We start from the raw sequence: 6562 nt of genomic DNA, 5'->3' as shown, positions 1-6562 counted from the left end.
TCAAAAAAAAAAAAAAAATCAATCAGGCTGACGTCATAAACAATTATCCCCAAAAAGGATGATGCAGAAGAAATTTCACCCCAGCTGCCTTCAAGAGATCCAGGAAATTAACCGAGCCTGGCATGCCAATGCTGGGAACTGTCATTAACACAAAGAAACAAAAGAACCCTACCCGAGCGGGGCTCTGGAATCAAACTGGCAACGCTTGAGATAATTTCTGGGGCGGGAGGCGGGACGGCGGGCGGCAGGCAGAGAGGGGAGGCTTTAGCCCGACGAAAGACAGCTGTGCACGTCGCTTCTTGTCGCCGCCACCTGGACGCGCGGGCGGCCACAGACCGGACCCCGCGGGGCGCCTGTCAGCTCCGCGTTCGAGTCCCGCTGCCCGCAAGCCCCTTGGCCCGGCGCGCACGCGAGCCGCCAGGCTGTCCTAGGTGTTGTGGCTGCTGCTGCCAACTGCAGTCCTGATAGCAAAGCAACTTTCTTCTAAAGGACCCCGTTTTCACGCCGCTCCACCGGCATCTGTAAGCGCCTTCAAGCCCATTAGTCCTCCCCGTGGAAATCCGGAGGGAGGCGATTGCGCTGGGTTCTGGCCGCAGGATGGATGGATCCCCGGGTTTCTCAGCTGGGATGGGATGGGATCTGGGTGCCCTGGTGCTGCCTACGTGGGAAGGGCTGCTTGGATTGAGAATCTGTCACCTGGCTGGTCCGCATTGACCCCGGGAGCCTTTCAGAGGCCCCCAGACCCCGGTCCCTTCAAGCAGGCTCCGGCCCTGGCCGGCCGCTATGGAAGAAGAGGGTAGGTGGCATGCCGGAGGGACAGGAAGAGAGGAGGGGAGATGGGAAGGAAGGGAAAGGCCTCTATAGAGCCCCAGGAGACGACATCAGCAGGCGGCATTTCCCCCTCAACAATCCAGCAACATGCGTAGGAGAAAAGCCATTATGTCCCAGAGCAATGGTGAGCACCAACTGAAATAACGTGAAGAAGCAAGATACATTACATGATCAGCATTGGGCCTCTCGTACGATTAATCATTTATGTTACAGATGTACCCATGAACTCTTAATATTGCTCAGCCATTGACATAGTCTTGTTCTTTCCACCAGCGCATATATGAGGTATCGGTGGTTGGATCTACTAGAGAAAATATAACTAAAGAAGCTGACTGGAATAGCATATTAACAGTTAAAAAGCAAAAAATCAGTTCCTTAGCAACTTAGAAGTTAAAAAAAAACCTCATTCTTCTCTCTAAGGACACATACTGTATATCAATGGCCTCTAAATATTAAAATGAAATTCTCCAGAGAGATACAAATACTTGTGCCTTTTACCTTATGGCTACGAAGCAGTTGAATTTTAAAAGAGGAAAAAATTTCTGAGCAAAAACCTGTCTTGAGTACAACTTATACTACTTTGAAAACAGCAAGAGCATTATTGGAGAAAAAAAAAGACTGGTGTGTGTGTGTGTGTGTGTGTGTGTGTGTGTGTGTGTGTATTTAGCCAAAAATGTTGTACTGATTAAGAACATGAATAGATAATAATGCCAAACAGAATGGGATCAAGTTCTGTCTCTGCCACTTAATGAACTCTATGACTTTGTACTAGTTATATAACACTTTGTGCCTCACAGTTTCCTTATCTGGGAAAAGAAGATAATAATACTGACTTCATAGGGCTATAAATAGTATTAATAACAAACCTTTAGTACTGGCTTACTATGTGCTAAGCAGAGTCCTAAATACCTCGCCAGTAAATTACTTAGCATTGTGTCTGGAGCATAATAAACCCTCCATATTAGCTTTGTAATAAACCACCAAAGGGCTGCTGGAGGCATCAAAGAAGTTTGCAGCCAAGTTAGAATTATATGACATGCACAGAGAAGAACTCAGTGAAAGACCAGGTGACATATCTGGAAATGTAACATGTTGGAGAGCTCTGAGACGCTGCTAAGTAGAAGATTCGAATCAAATGAGATTAGTTAGGGATGTTTCTCTTACAGAGATGAATTTAGAGTTCAGATAAAATTGGAATGGGCGTGGAGTGGCCGTTCTTGATAAGATCCAGAGTTCTAAATAAGAAAAATGGTTTATATAAAATCTGGAAGTAAGTGCAAGCACTGAGATGCTGGGATAGTGTAGGCCTGTCAGAGATGTAAGGGGTGAGAGAGCCAGGGAAGTCCTGGCTGCCTACCTTCCCTCACCCCATGAAGTTTTTACAGTGTGTTAGAGCAAACCTTTCAAATAGATTCACTAGGGCACACATCAGTTTTGTTTTAGACTTGCAGCGAAGCAACTAACTAGGGACAGAAAGAGAGTTCAAAGATTCTTTTAGTCAGTGGGTATTTATAAGAAAATTAAAGTGTCTAGATTGTCAGAGAAGGACCAAGAAAGGGCTGTGCAGTTAAGGCTAGTCCCATGATTGGATAAACGTTGTGTAACTTTATTGAGAAGGCACTATCACCAATTGTAAGAATATCTGCACACTTCTCCACCCAGAATCGAACCTGCCACCTTTGGGTGTATAGGATGATACTCCAACCAAGTGACACCAGCCAATGGCTTCTCATAGTTTTTTTATTTTTGGGGGTGGGGGGAAGGCTAGCTCAGGAACAAGGTATTTTTTGATTGTGCCCCAAATTTCATCAGTCCCAATATAGTGTTTGCTTAACAACAAGTGCAAAGGAGAATATATATAGCTTCTAATATAATGGAATATTTTTAAAGATGCATTTATTCTCATTTAATATATTTTAATTAATTTTTTCAATTTGACAAATTGACAATTTACAGTCAATATTATTTTGTATGAGTTGCAGGTTAGACATTCATATACATTGCAAAGTGTTCCTGATATTTCCAGTACCCACCTGGCACCATACATAGTTGTTACAATATTATTGACTATATGTCCTATGCTGTAATTAATGGAATATTTTTTTAATATATTTTATTGATTTTTTATAGAGAGGAAGGGAGAGAGATAGAGAGTTAGAAACATCGATGAGAGAGAAACATCGACCAGCTGCCTCCTGCACACTCCCCACTGGGGATGTGCCCGCAACCCATGTACATGCCCTTGACCGAATCGAACCTGGGACCTTTCAGTCCGCAAGCAGACGCTCTATCCACTGAGCCAAACCAGTTTCGGCAATGGAATATTTTTTGAAAGTCTAACAGAAGCCAAAGGATCTGTGGAAAATATTGGGTAAATTATTAACTTGCACCAAAGTTTCCAAACTGTCCAGGAGTTTAATCCAGAATGATGAGTGTGTACCCAGATCACACCAAGTGCTCACACACTGCCTGCAACTAGTTCAAGACCATAAACTGAATTACTAAAGTCACTAGACATTTAAAACTGTTTCTGAAATAACATTTTTACAGTGGTGATGCTCTGTTCCACATTGTTTTTGGAATAAAATCCTATTATATTCTAACTATATAGTTTAATTTCTTCACTCAATTTTAATGTTTGAGGGGGAAATCAGTTCATATTTCAGAAAGTGAAAGAAATTAATGAGAACTGAATCACAAAGGAAGGAGGAAAAAAATTAACATAGAAGGAAAGTTTAAATAATGTATCCAATATCCCTCTTACTGTTCCGCTGAGGCAATTCAAATGAATGTAGAAGGGAAAATATTGTTCAGACCCCATGGAAATTAATAAAAGATCCCATGTGAAGGGTTAGATTTCCATGGGATGAAATAGTTGAAAGAGCAACATATTAGTCCATATGCACGCATACTCTAAATACTCTTGGTTAAAATGAAGAACTACAACTGGATTTGGCATGGACAAAATAGGGGTTTATTTGGGTAGCTTGCAGAGTTATATGAAGGACAGCACAGCTGAGGGAAAGCAAGAACCAAGGTGCTCCAGGAAACTTGGATACCAGACCCAAGTACTCAGAACTCTGTTTCTTCCAGTACATCAGCTTCTTTCCTCCTATTAATTTTTCTCCATGTGATCAGGAGCTGGTCAATTAAATCCTTTAAACTTATATTTCCACAGCTGGCCTATGCCAGATCTATTCAAAAATATTCCTGGGAAAGGCTCTGCTTGACCTGGCTTGAATTATTGTTCACCCTTGGGCTAATCAATGGGGCCAGATTTGATGAGGTCTCACAGATGGACTTAATTTAAGCCAAAACTTACATTGGACTTACATGACCACTGTTGTGAATACACACGGGGAGGAGGAAGCTAGGCAAGTTTCTATAAGAACCAATCCTTAAGAGTATGAACCCCTTGGTTGGAGGGGTAGAAAAGGCGTTGCCAAAGGAAGAAAAGGAGCTATTACCTGAATAAGTGTGGGGATAGAAACTATAAAGCAAAAACTCGCACCACATCAACATTACCCAGTGTATTCAAGGTAAAACTTACAAAAGGATTCATAATCTCAGAGGGACTCAGAATGCCACCTGCCCTATTCAGCATACTTGAGAAGTTATTTATATACTAGAGGCCCAGCGCACGAATTTGTGCACCAGTGGGGTCCCTCCGGCCTGGCCTGCAGGATTGGGCCAAAACTGACTCTCACTGTGTAATCCTCCTCCTCCTCACTGTGTAGAGAGGAGAGGAAAGGGGAGACAGACCCTATTTGTTGGTCCACTTACACCTAAGACAAGACATGCCCTCATATGTTTGCCACCCATTGGTCCATCCCTACCCAGAGAGCCACGTATTCAAACCTGCACAGTGTGGAAGGAACATATATTAGTCCAGAGGTACCGCAGTGGTCGGCAAACTGCAGCCCCTTGAGTGTGGCTCTTCCACAAAATACCACATGCGGGCGCGCACGTACAGTGTGATTGAAACTTCATGGCCACACTCAAGGGGCCAAAGAGCCGCATGTGACTTGTGAGCTGCAGTTTGCCGACCACTGATCTAGACCTAGGTTGACAAAGCTAAGCAATAAAGACTGCATACATGAGAAGAATCAGCAGTTCCAAAAGAAAAAATAAATAATTACAGCTCACTGAAGCAGAGGAAACATCCTCACTGAAAGCAAAGGAAATGTAGAAACTTGGAGAGTCTTTTAAAAAAAAGTCTATGTTTTACATTTGGTTTAATTTCAGGGATACAGCAGCAATAAATGAGAGCAAAAAAAAGTCTATGTTTTACATTTGGTTTAATGTAATAATACATTACATTACAGCAGCAATAAATGAGAACAGGCTGCTATGATAAAAGAGCACACTGAGAACCAGAAAGAGTGCATGGAAGTAGTGAAACCATTCTTATTGAAATTTTTAAGTGTTAGAGCTCTGATCAAGGATATAATGAATATGGCTGAGAGGGACCATTGACAGGCCCAGTAGCAATATGCTTGAAGTACAGGCCCGGTCAATAATAATTGGCTCAAACACAATGGAATTTTTTTCTCTTTGAAGAATCAGTTTACTCTGATGCAGTTTTAACAGTTTAAGAAACTAGAAAAAGAGTAAAAGCTCTAAAATTCACTTTCTAAATTATAAAACCTGGCAAAAAATAGTAAAAATAAAAAAGTCTATAGCTCAATCTCATTTATGAATATTGATGCAAAATTTCAAATAAAATAACAGCAGAGTCCAGTTTTTCAAAAATATGATATAATAAATTAGGCTTTATTTTAGGAGTAAGAAAAATTGTTTAACATTTAAAATCTACAAATATAATTCACAATATTAAGCTATTTAAAATAAAATTATATTATCTCCTTAGTTGCTGGAAAGATATCTGATAAATTTCAACTGATATCACTCATTAAATAAATAAAAATTTTATTAGCAAGGAAAGACATAACAAATTCCTTAGGATGATAAAATATACAAACCTCTTTTCCAAATCTACCTTCTTGTTAAATGGAGACACAATAAAAAAGTCTTTGTTAAAATTAGGAATGTCTGAAATGTCCTTTGAAATGCATCTAGTCCAAATTGAGGTGTGATGTAAATGTAAAATGCACATCTGATTTTAAAGGGAGTACAAAACAAAGAGAATCAAAATGTTTCATTTCAATATGTTGAAATTTATTTTTACATATTTGGTTAAATAAATGTGTGTGTACTTGAAAGTTTCCAATCACACATATGGATCACATTTGTGACTCATATTACATTTCCATTGGACAGCACTGTTCTATATACTGACAGAAAACAAACTCAACAAACATTGTGGGCAAGGTGGATGCACTACATTTAAGAGGTTATGTGCTTAATGGTCTGTATCACCATACTCATGTTCATTCATTTTTTTAATCCAACGAAGATGTGCTACGAATTATCTATGCCCAGGAATTGTGTCAGGTTTTGGGGCACAGAGAATAAAAAAGGCATACACCTTTCAAGATACTTCTACTATAGAGGAGGAGGCAGTTGCGCAAACCAAGAATTACAATATGGATTTATAAATACCGTTTTTGCCGGCGTATAAGACGATTTTTTGGCCCTGAAAAATATGCCTCCAAGTGGGGGGTCGTCTTATACGCCAGGTACACTTCAGATAGACTGCCCATAGTGCTTGCCCCGTGCCATAGTGGCCTCCCGATGCCCGCCCACTTCATTCCACATACCGTTCAGGCAT

At 40.7% G+C, this 6562-nt stretch overlaps 1 protein-coding gene across 1 annotated transcript in view; it reads right to left on the bottom strand.

Moving 5' to 3' along the window:
- Positions 1 to 6562, bottom strand: part of SGIP1 (SH3-domain GRB2-like (endophilin) interacting protein 1) — a 226394-nt gene that overhangs the window by 217863 nt on the left and 1969 nt on the right. The gene's annotated exons all lie outside the window — the stretch shown is intronic.

Source organism: Myotis davidii, unplaced genomic scaffold (genome assembly GCF_000327345.1).
Source record: "Myotis davidii unplaced genomic scaffold, ASM32734v1 scaffold122, whole genome shotgun sequence".
In the NCBI taxonomy this organism is placed as follows: Eukaryota; Metazoa; Chordata; class Mammalia; order Chiroptera; family Vespertilionidae; genus Myotis; species Myotis davidii.
Note: the sequence above shows the minus strand (reverse complement) of the source record. Positions and strands in the feature narration are given on the sequence as shown.